This window comes from Pinus tabuliformis, chromosome X, assembly GCF_031772625.1.
Source record: "Pinus tabuliformis cultivar Carrire ecotype Pingquan chromosome X, CPIR1, whole genome shotgun sequence".
Taxonomy (NCBI): domain Eukaryota; kingdom Viridiplantae; phylum Streptophyta; class Pinopsida; order Pinales; family Pinaceae; genus Pinus; species Pinus tabuliformis.
Window position 1 is genome coordinate 1,716,635,054 of NC_142308.1, and position 14,569 is coordinate 1,716,649,622.

General features: G+C 41.4%; 1 protein-coding gene across 1 annotated transcript in view; it reads left to right on the forward strand.

Moving 5' to 3' along the window:
- LOC149146616 (upstream activation factor subunit UAF30-like) overlaps positions 1-14,569 on the forward strand; it is a 321,482-nt gene that overhangs the window by 194,488 nt on the left and 112,425 nt on the right. The window lies entirely within an intron of this gene.

Sequence of the window (14,569 nt, forward strand, 5' to 3'; positions counted from 1 at the left end):
TCTCGTTCTATCATCCATTTAATCCCTTATTATTCATCATGGATTATTCATTTAAACCATGTCGTTTTACTGACCGTCGCCATGATTTTCCGGAGGAGGCCATTTCTAAATTACCTATTTTCTCGGGTGGTGATTCAATCGCTGTTAGAAGACATCTAGGCTTGTTTACTCGCATAATGATCATATATTGTAGACCCCCTCAGTTTAATCATGAAAATATCAAGATGCGTCTTTTTGTCTTTTCTTTAGAGGGTGATGCTTTGAATTGGTTTAACAATTTTCCTAAGGATTCTTTCACTTCTTTACAAGACATTGTCAATGCTTTCAAAGATAGATATGGTTATCCAAACAGCTTGCCTTCTGCCTCTAAAATTGTGCAAAAGGAAGAAAGTAATCCTATTAAAGGTCCAGCTGTTGAAGAAAGATTTCAAGATCAGAATGTGTCATCCACCAGTACTATTGCAGATCAAGTCCATGATAGTGGAAAATCAGGGACAAATGACAATGAAAAGGAAGAGCAAAAGCAAATTATACAAGAACTAATGATGCTGGTGAAAAATATGGAAAGCAATCAAACTAATTATGTCAATGATGTCAAAACTTTATGCACCCACCTTGAAAAACGTAATAGGGAGATGGAGATTATGCAAAATCAGCATGCTAAAGAAATTGAGGCCATGAAGACTAATCATGACACAGAAATTAGTTTCATACAAAGCAAAATGTCAAGTTTAGAAGAAAATATGGTGACCATGAAAGCTGATCATGATAGGGAAATTGATTCTATGCAAAACAAGTTATTAATTATGGATGAGGAAATGACTATCATGACGTTCGATGATAATAATCAGTTGGCCACCATGCAAGCAAATCATAAAGAAGAAATAAACTCCATGCAGTATTGCTTGATGAACATAAAGGAAAATAACGATAAAGTAATAAAAGATATGGAAGAACACCATGCCAGGCAAATCAGTGCTATAAAGGTTGAACACTCTAGTCAGATGGATGCCATTAAAATACAAGCTCAAAAGTTTCAACAATGGTCAAAGGATAAGAGAAACCAGGGGACATCAACAGAGCAGGAGCCTTCTCATTTGTTGCAACAAGTTCCATCTTATTATGAGGAGGTCATTGATTCGATTGAAAGGTGGTTAATTGAAGGAGATCCAGATAGACTTAAAAACGACAAAGATCAGATGCAGGATAAAGAAAGACATATCACGCATACTTCATCTGATAGTTTTGAAACAGAAAGTTCCAGGTCAGCAGTAATTCAACCTACCAGAAAGAAGAAGCGCAAAAGAAAGAAAATGAGACGAAGATTTGATGCATCAGACGGCCGCGAGCAGCTTGATTTTCGGATAGGAAAAAGTCCTACCATATGCAGAATTGGACATGGCACATCCGACAGATTTGCCTGAAAGCAGGCAAATGCTCAGTATACACTATATTGAACACATCTGATGCCATGGGGCATCCTTTGTATTGTATTTCTAACCCCACTCCTGGTTTTTTCCGCATTTTTAGGATTAGATTTACTTTTCTAGATAGTTAATGAATGAAGAGCTTATATCTTTTCTATGCTTAATGTTATATGATGATTTTTGGATGGACGCTACTTATTTTTGTGTTGTATGGATGCAGATTCTGGATTCTCACATTCCTACAGAGCAGCAATGTGTCCCCAAGTAGAGCCAGATGTTGACCACTACCGGTCAACTACCCATGCAGTACCCCCCCCCCTTTTCTTTGCAAAAAGGGGCAGCACTTGATCGACGTGTCCGTGCCATCCTGCAGTCATCAGCAGCTTGATCATTTTAATTGTAAACCCAGTCTGCATGTATAAATTGTAAATAATCTTAACAGATATGAGTCGTTTATGTAAAATTGCCTAGGTGGACCTATCTTTCTAATGATAATCTACGTCCCGGAAGGTTTTTCGTCTCACCGATCTATGATCGGCAGAGTTTTCCTTCAACCTGACCCCAAAGCCGGGATGCATTTTGTTATTAGAACTTTAGGAGAATCCTAGTGTGTTAATCTGCTAGATTATAGTTGTGTCGCAGAAACTGGGTGATTTATGAGGATCTATGATAAAGGGGTTTTCCCCCTTAAGATGTAAATTGTAAAAGTCATGATGTAATGTGTCTTGAGGGTTGAAAAATGTTTTAAATCCCCTCATGAGTCCTAAGTCCTAGGTCCTAGGTGATGTTTCCGAAGGCTTAGTTCGATGATCCATTTGAGAAAATAAATAAAAATAATAAAATAATAAAATAAATAAAAATTAAAAAATGAAATAAATAAAAAATAATAAAAAAATTATAAAGCAAAAACCCTAAATAATAAAATAATAATATTTTGAGAGAACGCATGCAAAATATTATTTTTAATAATAAATTAACAATTTCGACGGATGAGATTAAGAGATGTTTTGATCCTCATCGACGGTCGAGATCATTTCGACATGGATCACTCGAACTAGCCGTTGGGATCATTTCCTTTAAGTAGGGTGCTAGGGGTCATTTCAGATCAATTGGATCTGTGAGTCTTGTACTGAAGAAGCTCTCTTGTAATCTGTTTTCTGGTTAATAAAAGAAGACTTTGGGGTCCAAATCTTGCTGGTGTTACTCTCTGGAAGTGCTGTGAGCTAATTTAGTTTCTGCATATTTTATTTTTCAGCCATTAATAATAGCTTATTGTAGAGTATTGTGAGCACAGGTATTTTTTTCACTTGCTAGGGTTTGAGTGTTGTTAGGGTTTCTGAAGTAATGGCAGGTATCTCCATTACTTTTTGAGATCTAGTAGCATTTTTGCCCTCTTTACTGATGGTTGTCTTGAGCTGTGCAGAAAACCCTTACTGAAGAAGATTGGTGGGCGTTTGGGGAAGTTCTCGGCTGAACCAGCCAACTCCCGCAAGCATTTTTTGCTGAGCCCAGTTGGATTTTATCCTGGGTCTATCATTCAGTTTATTTTTTTAATTTGCATGAGAGATTTTCTGAAGTTCTTCACAGTGAAATCTGAAGTTGTTTTCGATAATATTTCTGTGCTTATTGCTGAATCTGGCTGTTGAGGGGCCAAAATCTGTAAATTAATTAGGCTGTTTTGGGGTTTAATAAATCTTCAGACTAATCCTCAGTATTTAAATCTGTTACAGGGACAAATTTATTTTTGTTTATAGATCCGTTTGGTTACGATACTCAGTGCTGTTTCTTAAAGTACTTGTCTTAGCCAGAACTCCTATTGCAGATACCGGTTTACTTCTGGGGCAGTTTCTCAACCAACAGCTTAAAATGACCATCATATGCCCACACTCCTATTTCTGATTTAGCGCGGGTGTATGGAAGCCTTTCTTTGCCTGCGCACAAAGGGTTTCAACGTAACTGCAATAGTTGATCTGTCATGAATGTATAAATGACAGCGTGTTTTACTGGTTAAAACCATCACTCCTGTGTAACGGCAGTAAGCATTTTGCGTAGAGGGTATTGAAATTTGTAAGTTAAGAAGCCGCTGGAAATTTTTCGTGGTCCTGAAAGATCATTAGCCGCCGTCAAATTTCTTGGCTGGAAACAAGGAACGTGCCAAAACCTCCGAGCAAAGGGCTTCAGCAGAATTTTGATCTTATACATTCCTCACTCACGCAGACGGAAGAATATATTCAGAAAACTTTAAAAAATACATGCACGGAGGACGGGATACTTGCAAGAAGTTTCATACACGCCGTTTGATCTGTATTCACAATTGCTCATCATCATCGAATGAGGCAAGAAATGAGTATGAGCTGGAGACCAGTAACGTGCAGCGTAAATCCTTTGACGGTTTGAGCCTTTCGGTTGTGGTGCGCATTTGAGTAAGTTTCGTTTTAATTCCTTAGATTAGGGTTTTGATTTACGACTATAGTTTTGATTTTATTTCCTTTACATTGTATTTTAAATAAGATAAAAAAAAGGGGTCAGACGTAGGTTATTTTTTTTGTTTCTTAGTTTAAAGTTTTATATTTTTCTCATTAAATGTTTAGTTTTTTTTTTAGATTTGGGTTTATATGTTTGTATAGTTAATTGTTAGGCTTGTGATATTAAAGTTTTAGATTAAATTAATTTAGATTTTTTGTGTTAGACTTAGGTTTTCATTTAATGTTTTAGTTCAGAATTTTCTTAGGTTTTATTTTATTTAGATTTTAATTAAGTTTTAATTTTAGATTTAAAAAAAAAAAACAAAAACAAAAAAAAGAAAAAAAAAAAAAATTTGAAAAAGTATAAAAAATTTTGGAAAATTTTCTTTGTCAGATCCAGTTATTTTCCGGAAATTATCATGTGGAATAAATGTTTATCATGAATATTTGTTGCATTTGCGTGGTTGTTTAAAGCTTTGATCAAAATTTTCCTAATTACTGGATATTGTTATTGAGCTTTGCCCATTTTAAGAGCGTTGTTGTTTCAATTGATATCTTGCGTCGTTCTAGCTTTCATGATAAATGCTTGCTCTACATGGTTATTGTTGCAGCATCTGACAATTAAGCGATTAAATATTTACTCCACAAGGCACTGGTCTTTTAAATTTCTAAATCCATCTAGTGCTTATCATATCGTGTTTCGTGTCTCCCAGCCCAACTGTTTGGCAGTTGGTCTTCATCTTCTCATAGGGTCTACCCCCCTTAGCCGCGGGAGACAGGCTTAAACGGAGGGATCGGGGATCAGAGTGACAGCCCCCGATCTGAGCATTGTCGTGTCAATCTGCGCGACAACAGGGAGAATGTTGGGTTGTGTTATATTTTTTCCACGATTAGCCCACATAGTTAACCGGGGGGTTAGAGGGGGAGTGGAGACCCTCTTCGTTGTGCCGATTGTGTAGCCGGGGGCGGGGGGGGTCACAGGGGGTTTGAGGCGCACCCGTAACCCCACTTTATGGGGTCCAAGGTAGTGCCCCAGAAAATTTTGGCTTTGGACCCTATGTTAGGTTGGGCAGACCCACCTATGGTTTTATGCATGATTTTTGCACATGTTTTTTTTGGGCGCGATGGTTTTTTGGACGCGATGGTTTTCGGTCCATGGTATTGGATGCTTCGGTATGTATAAATATGTATTATAACATTGAAAGGAACATAATGAAAAATCAAGCTGGTAGTCCCGGTTTTGGGATCCAGGGTAAAATCTTTGTGTATATGTGTTTTATGTGTTATGCTGTCACATTGTTTATTTTCTATGTTTTAGAATTCGTATGTAGGTAATTTTTGTACGGGGTTAAAACCTACACTGGCCTCTGCGTCACTCAAAAGCCCCCTCCGTCAGCATTCTACTGCCCCGCGCTGGCTCTCTAGCCCTCTGCGTCACCCATGCAGGCCGCGCTAGCCTCTGTGCAGTCACTCTGGCCCTCTGCGTGGCCCCTACCGGCTTTGTGTAGCCTCCTCTGCCTCTGCATTGGTCTTTCGGCACTATTTCTGCCTCTCCGCTATGCACTCACTGCTCCTCGTTGCAACTTTGATCACTTGTTCGATTTCTCTCAGCAAACCCCGCTCCAAAAAATTGAACTAACTGATCAATCTTGGTGTATCTCCAACTGACCATCAAGCCCCCTCTTATACTTTTTATGTTGAGTCTTCAATGGTCGAGATTGAATCTCTAATCAATGGCTAAGATTAGATTTGGCTTGATCCATGTCTTTTAGAACATTCTCACCCAGGTTTATATTAATACCCATTAATATTTTTATTTTCCTAAGTTTAGACTTGGAACCCATTAAGAATATTAATTATTTTAATATCTCTCTAACCGGGTGGAATTTCCCCAAACCATTGATGGGTCTTGGAGAACTCATGTGCTTTAGCCGCTCCACCAATTTTCATGGCTAGAGCACATTTGATGCTACCCAAAATCAACACTCCCTCTTAGTGAGGAATGTGCTCTAGTAATGCTCCACCACTAAACATCACCCTGATCATCTGGCACTGGTACCTGTGCTGATGGTTGGCCTACTGTTGTACTTATACCCATGGCTTTGCCACTGCCACTACTACATCTGTACTGCAGCTCCCTCTGCATCCGTGTTGCTGCTGGTCCTTCCTCCCAACACTGCATCTGCACTGCAACTCTCTCTCATCATGTTGCATTGTGCTGCCCATAGCACTACCACTTTTATTGTTGTACTGCAACTCAGTTACTGTGAAGTAATTGATCCACCCAACTGCTGACATCCTTGTTAGGCTAGAAGCCCTCCTGATGCTGAAGCTCCCTCTGCTATTATCCTGTGCTCCCTCTGCGTTGCTGCAACAACTTTGTGCCTCTCGCATTGCTGCAAACACCTATGTGCCTTTTTGCAATGTTGCAACCTCCTCTGCGCCTCTCGCATTGCTGCAACCCTCATTGCGCTGCTATAGATGCCTGCACTCTAGCACGGTACTGTCGCTCCATCTGCATCTTGCTTCTACCGACATCCGTCATCCTGCTATTGTTACTCAGGGCTCCTGTAGCTGGATATGATCCAATAGTTTGGGTACCTCAAGGATCCTGCCCCACATCTTCTGTAGTCTTCCTGACTACAGCTCGATGTCTCCCCACCTCTTCTCTAGAGGTGCATGAGCACTCATGGCACAGTCGTCATCCGTCTCAACTTCTTTCTCCGCCTTTGTCGGAACTGCCCTGAAGTCAGAAGCTACTCCCTTATTCTTCTTCTTGGGACACTGGGTTGCATAATGGCCCAGCTCCCCACAATGGAAGCACATTATCTTGGAGATGTCATTCTTCTTTCCCTTCCCCTGTTGTCCCACAGATGCCAGAGCCGCATCCTCCTCTTTCTTGATTCGACCTCCTTTGCTGCTACTTCTCACCTTGGTCAGCCGTCTGATCTCTTCTTGGCGAAGAGCTGCCCACATCTCTTCCCATCCTGGAAGATTAGCTCTGCCCAAAATGCTTTGGACAAATGTCTCCCACTCCTCGGAGATTGCATTCAGGGTGGTCCTCACCATGAACTCCTGATCTGGCGTGGCCCCTATGGAAGTAAGTTGGTCCCGAATCTCTTGCAACCTGCTGAGGTATAGATCTATCTACTCCCCCTTCTGCATCTGATACGACCGCAACTGATTCTCCAGTAGCATCTTCCTCTGCACGAAAGTGCCTTGATACAATGTCATCAAGGTATCCCACATCTCCTTTGCCGTGTTCTTCTCAGCAATATGCTGAACTACATGATCCTTGACCCCATCAAGGATTATGCACTTTTCCTTGGCCATTGCATCCTCATACCTTTCGTTATCAGCTGGGTCGACTGAGATAGCCACGGTTCTCAAGACGAAGCCCTTGATGCGATGTATATCTAGAACAGACAGGATCCTGGCCTTCCAGATGAAAAAGTTGGATGTCCCGTCTAACCTATCTTGATCCCTCAGTCCATTCATTGCCATCTCCGCTCTTCTCCTCGACTCCCTCTAAGTCTCGATTTCCCTCCTGGAAGTTCTTTCTTAGAATCCCTTTGAGTCTCAATTTCCCTCCTGAAAATCCTCTGCTCGACTCCCTCTGAGTCTCTATTTCCCTCTGAAAATTCTCCTACTAACTCTCGAACTGCTCCTCTTCGATCCCCTTTGCTCCTGCAACACTGATCTAGATTTCTTGGCTAGAAATCCGCTTAGGTAGCGACTCCCTCTACCTTGGTTTTACCCGTTAGGTACTGTTCCTCTTTGACAACAACACCCCACCAGCTTCACAATCCACAATCCCCCCACAACTCCCTAGGCCTCAGCAACTAAAGAAACTGAGCCTCTTAGCTCTGTGCAATCCCGACAAGGTTGAATCGTTCCTCTGGCCAACTGTGTCACTCCCACCTAGCAAAGCAGGATGACGTGGCTCGTCATGAGCCTCTTCTGCCTCTCACTACTTCTGTGCTGGCCCTCTCTCTGGCTCGAACTAATGATGCAGGCCCTCTGTGTCACTCCTTCTCTGCCGCTTTCTGCTTAGGAACAACTTTTGTCTCTCGGGGCAGTTGTTTTTGCTACAAATTTTCTGATTTAACTGGTGCCTTTAGCTCTCTTGTGATCTGCAACGCTTCAATACCATGTTGGAATTTCTAAGTCTAGCTCATTAGAAATTCTTCCTGCATTATTTGGTTTATTTCACCTACTTGTTTAATTTCTTAACAAGTTATTTAACCATATAAATACTGAAAATAAACACAAATGCAGTCTCAACCATCTACAAATCTTCCACTGAAAGAGTAGACAAACACATAAGTGACACCGTTATTTTTGGACAATCGTCCCCGGAAAAACCTAACTTGGGAAAATCAGTGCAACAGTTTTGAGGGTTTTATTATTAAGCAGCTTTCTAGAGTACAACTGGGGTGCCAAACTGGCTCACCCAATAGAGAAATGAATCTGGCAGTAATACCTCTTTTCGGAAGTAGATATTCAGCAAGTCTGCTCCACGAAAATCTCTTTGACGCTTCTCTGAAGCTCTGCATTAGCCCTCCCGACATTTGCATCACTCAGAAGCCCCCTGTGTTAGCCTTGTACTGCTTTGCGTTGGTTCTCTGGCCCTCTGCGTCACCCACGCAAGCCCCGCTAGCCTCTGCGCAATCACTCTGGCTCTCTGCGTGGCCCCTGCTAGCTCTGTGTAGCCTCCTCTGCCTCTGTTTTGTCCTTCAACACTATTTATGCCTCTCTGCTATGCATTCATTGCCCCTTGCTGCAAACTCTGATCACTTATTTGATTTATCTCAGCAAACCCCGCTCCAGAAAATCGAACTGACTGATCAATCTTGGTGTATTTCCAACTAACCCTCAAGCCTCCTCTTATACTTTTTATGTTGAGTCTTCAATGGCTGAGATTAAATCGCTAATCAATGGCTAAGATTAGATTTGGCTTGATCCATGTCTTTTAGAACATTCTCACTCAGTTTTATATTAATACCCATTAATATTTTTATTTTCCTAAGTTTAGACTTAGGAACCCATTAAAAACATTAATTGTTTTAATATCTCTCTAACTGGGTGGAATTTCCCCAAACCATTTCTGGGTCTTGGAGATCTCATGTGCTTTAGCCTCTCCACCAATTTTCATGTCTAGAGCACACCCGATGCTACCCCAAATCAACATTATAGACAACAGTTGATCAGAGAGTGAGAGAGCAATAGTTCTGAGTTGTGGGACACAATATTGCGTAGGCTAATGCAGGGACTACGTAGAAGCAGCAGAGAGCAGCTCATCTCGAGGCAAGGTCAGTGTCGGATCGCCAGTGGGAGTAAAATTTTTCTTACTAGACTTATTGTCAGTCATTTATTTGTATGGATTGCTAGATTTGAGCATCCATAGTTTTGTACTCAAATTTATCACTGCATAATAAGAAAACCCTCAACTGCTGCACCGGTTTTCCCAAGTTGGGTTTTTCCAGGGACATTGGTAAAAAAATAACTGTGTATTTGTGTGTGTGTGCATCTATTCTTCCAGCGTTATTTTTCTTCCGCAGTATTGTATTTGTGAAGGTTGCAGTGTATTAGTTTCGATATTTACCGTAGGATGCAGTAAATAATTTGTTTAGTTCATTTAACAAATAGAAGAAACTTAATCAGTTGTTGCAGTAGGATTCGGGGTTTTCCGAATTTTTAGATGGTATTAGAGCACAAATCATAAGCTCGAGAGCTCCGTAGTAGAAGGAAAGAGGAATTTCGAAGTTCTGCGTAGGTAGCGGTTCGAAACTTTCAAAGGCAACGCAGTTCCTTCGGCCATGAGGGTCGAGTTTTTGAGGAAAGATCTATTTCTCTAAGAGAGTAGACAAAGATTAGATTTTCCAGATCGAAGAGTACTAGAGCAGAGGGAGCAACAGTATTTTCCTTGCAGGGCAAATCTTCAGCTAGGACGCAGTTATTTTGCAGCAGTTTGCTAGTGGAAAATAGTGTCAGAAGGAACGAAGTTCACACACTGAGGGAATTCCTTTCTCAGGGAGCTTCTAGCCCAAAAGTTCGATTTTTCCTAGCAGAGTAGCAATAGTTGTGAGCATATTTGTCCACTCTAGCAGGGAGTGCGTAGAGCAAATCAACAATTGCGTAGAGGAGAAGAGGAGGAATTGCATCAGCAGGGCTAAGAGATCAGGATATGTTGGAGGGAGTCTCCAACTATGTGATCTGGAAGGCAAGAATTTCCTGTCTTCCAGATGAATACAATCTCAAAACTTACATAGATAGTGTGGTAGTTGTACCTACAGATGCAGATCCGCTAAAGGCCTACAAGAAGGAGATGACGAAAGTAAAGAGGTTGATTCTCGATGGGGTTCGAGATCACGTAGTGTATCACATAGTTGGAAAAGATACTACCAGGTAGATGTGGGAAGCTCTTGCTACGCTATACGAGGGATCTTCCGAGCAATGGAAGATGTATCTTGAGGAGAAGCTGTGATGTACAATGATGCAAAAGGGGAGCGCATAGACCCCTTCCTCACTAGGATTCAGGATGTCCGAAGCCAACTGCCTGCAGTAGGGTCAGCGCCCCAACCTACAGAATTCGTGCAGTTAGCTCTAAATAGTGTTTCCAAAGACAGGCAAGTCTTTGTCCAGAGTATTCTGGGTAGAGGCAAGTTGCCAGAGTGGGATCGAATGTGGGTTGATCTGCAGCATGAGGAAATAAGGCGAGATTTGGTGAAGAGTAGTGTTAGTGGCAAGAGTGGGGCAAAGCAAGTGAACGAAGAAGAGAATGTGGCCCTCGCATCAAAGTGGCAGTCGGAGCAGTGCGGAAGGAAGAAGGACATTTCCAAGGTCAAATGATTTAGATGTGGTGAGCTTAGCCATTATAAAATTCAATGTCCTCTTAGAAAGAAGGACAAGGAGGAGAAGCAGGATCAACAAGTTGCATCCTCGAAGATCGACAGGTTGCCCTCTAGATTGGAGGAAGAGTTTGCCATGATCACCGATATACCTCTAGGAGTGAGGTGGGGTGATGTGGTTTTGTAGCCCCAAAGAGCTACACGAGGGGCAGGATTCTTGAGGAGGTCCACCTCATGAATCAATACATTGCTACGAGAGCCCATAGCATGTAGTAGCAGGATGGACCAGTGGCAGGTGGTGCAATCAGCTGCCAGAGTGACAAATGTAGTAGCTAGTAGCAGTCTGAGACTAAGTAGTGTAGAGCAGAGTTGGTAGCCGTGCAAAGTCAACAACAACGCAGAGACTTCAAAGACAGTGCAAAGTCTAGCAGCAGTCAAGACTCGGGTTAAAGATGCATCACACTGACCACAATTGGTTCAATGTGTGGGATAGCTCTTAGCAGCAGATGTTGCATTTGTAGCAGTAACAAATGAGAGGGCGTTCCAATGCAGATGCAATGTTGACAGCAATTCAACAGGGCCAGTAGCAGCATAGATGCAGCGTATATCAGAGTTGCGCAGTAGTTGGTGGGTAGTAGCAACCAAACATTAGCAGCATAACAAGGGATGGCGCAGAGACAAGGTGTTGCTTCAGTGGGTTGCAACACTAGAACACAGTCCTTGCTATGAGGGAGTGTTAGTTTTTGTAGTATCGGATGTGCTCTAGCTACGAAATTTGGTGGAGGAGCTAGAATACATGTATTCTCCAAAACCCAGAAATCGATTTTGGAAATTCCACTTAGAGACGACTTAATTAAAATAATTAATCTTTTTTTAATGGTTCCTAAGTCTAAACTTAGGAAATCTAACTAATTAAAACGTATTAATTAAGTCATGGTGAGAATCTTCTAGAAGAAGATAGGGATCGAGTTCTAGTTAATCTTAGCCATCAATTATGTTTTAATCTTGGCCGTTGATGTCTCAAGGAGAAATTATAAGAAGAAATTCGATGGGGGTTGGAGAACACACTTGAGACACTAGAAATTCGATTTTGTTGGGAAATCGATCTCCAGAGTAGCAGCGTTTAGTTGTTGGAGGTGATTTAGTGAGATCAAAGTAGTGAGACAGGGGCAAGGATAGTAAGGCCAGAGGGAGATTTTCTAGTCCGATGAATGCATAGGAGAGAGGCAGCGCAGTGTTTCGAAGGGATTTTGTATTTTGCTAGGGAGAAGGAATGATGGTAGTCCGGAGGCTAGGAGAGTCCCTCTTCCAGACAATAGCTGATCAGAGAGTGAGATAGCAACAATTTCAAGTTGTGGTATGCAGTATTGCATACACTGACACAGGGACTGCGCAGAGGCAATAGAGAGAAACTCATCTTGAGCCAAGGTCAGTGTCGGATTGTCAATGGGAGTGAGACTTCTCACTAGACTTATTGTCAGTGATTTCTCTGTATGGATTCCTAGATTTGACCATCCATAGTTTACTCAGATTTACTACTGCATAATAATAAAACCCTTAGCTACTGCACCGGTTTTGCCAAGTTGGGTTTTTCCGGGGACATTGGTCCAAAAATAACTGTGTATTTGTGTGTGTGTGCATCTATTCTTCCAACATTATTTTTCTTCCATAGTATTGTATTTGTAAAGGCTGCAGTGTATTAGTTTCGATATTTACCGTAGGATGCCGTCAATAATTTGTTCAGTTCATTTAACAATTATAAGAAACTTAATCAGCTGTTACAATAGGATTCGGGGTTTTCTGAATTTTCACAAGGTTAACCCTTCAATCAATAGGAGTTGGTGTATGTGAAATTTTTGACTATCGCAGCAACAAGAAATTATTCTTTTAACTATTAGTTTTGTTATGCAGTTTATTTGCAATGACAAACAATGAATAAAATCACAACTACAATTTTCACCATGAAAATTTTGCTGAAAATAAAATGTTGGAAAGTGAGAAATATGTTAGCTCACACATAAAATTAGCACAGTAATTTTTTGGACAAATATCCGTGGAAAAACCCAATGTGGGAAAATTGGTGTAGCAGTGAGGGTTTTTATTATTATGCAACAACAAAATTTCTGAGTACAATAATATGTCGCCAAACTGGCGATTCTTCCTGAGAGAATTACTAGCACAATATCTGAGTTAAATACCTCAACACAACAACTGATCCTGCTCCAAAATCTGGCCAAACTGGGTTGTATGTCTTGCCCCTACATGAGCCTCTGCACAATGCTTGTGCAAGCTCTATCTGCTTTGCCTTCAGAACTCACTGAAGCTTATAGCTCTTGCCTATCTCTGCTTCAGAAAGTAACTCTTTTGGCCTCTTGGAGTATATCTTGGCCTTCAGCAACCGAACCAACTCCTCCTCTGGCTGAATGAAACTCTTCCCAGAAACCCTCTGCTCAGGCCTTGCACAGTCCCTTGAGGAAAATGCATCCCTCTCTCAACTGACTCTTCTAGAACTGGAAATTTCCTCCAGAAATCTACTATGCTGCCCCTCTGCCACCTGCTACTCGATCTATTGGCTCGATTTCTCTTGCTAACTCACCTACATTGGAAAATCTAATTGCCCATATCACTGAGTATCTGCATTGATGTGCCCTCCATCTACCCATCGACCTCCTCTTATAATCTCCAGTTGGGACTACAACAGCCAAGATTAAAACATAATCGACGACTGAGATCATTTCTGGATTGATCTGTGAGAGTTTCTAGATGATTCACACGTTTTATCAATTAATTATGATTAATTATCCCCTTTTCCTATGTTTAGACTTAGAAAATATTTAAAAATAAGCTAATAATCTAATTGAGACACTTCTAGGTGCAATTTCCATTTATGGGTTACAGAGAACTATGTTTTAACCTCTCCACAGTTTTGAGGCTAGAGCACCTCCAATGCTACAAAAAACTAACTCTTTCTTAGCAAGGAAGGTGTTCTAGTGTTTCACTACTGCTACAATGCCCTGTCTCTGTATCACCCTCTGTCACGCTGCTGATATTTGGCTACTGTGACTGCCTGCCACTGCCCACCAACCACTACGGAACTCTGATGTTGCATCTGTGTTGTTGTTGACATTTCTATACTACTAACAACTTTGCATCTGCACTGCAACTCCCTCTCAATTGTTGTTGCTACTACTGCAACTACTGCAACTCCCTCTCAATTGTTGTTGCTACTACTGCAACTACTGCAACTGAGAAGCATCCAAAATATGTTGCCCCTGCTACTGAAACGAGTTCTCCACCATACCCATCTATTCTCTGAAGTGGACGAACTTAGCTCTCCCTAGAAATTTTGTGAGTATGTCTGCAACCTGCTCATTTGTGGGAACATACTGTAGATGGACCGCTCCTCCACATACAATACTAGGATGAGTGGCTCATCCTCTACCATCAAATAGTAAAGGTTGGGATTTGAGTCACTCTTGATGAATCCCATCTGTTGCATGTAGTTGTTAATCCAACCATACCATGCCCCGAGAGCCTGCTTGAGTCCATATAGAGCTTTCTTCAGTCTACACACATGAGTATACCTCTCATGAGTCTCAAAGCCCTCTGGTTGTTCTATGTACACCTCTTCCTCTATCACACCATTCAAGAATGATGCTGTGACATCCATTTGGTGAATCTACCATCCCATCTAAGCTGCTAGGGATATAAATGACCAGATAGAAGTGTATATGGCAACTAGGGCAAAGGTCTCCTCATAATCTATTCCTTCTTTCTGCGCATACCCCTTTACCACAAATCTAGCCTTGTACTTCTCCATGCTATT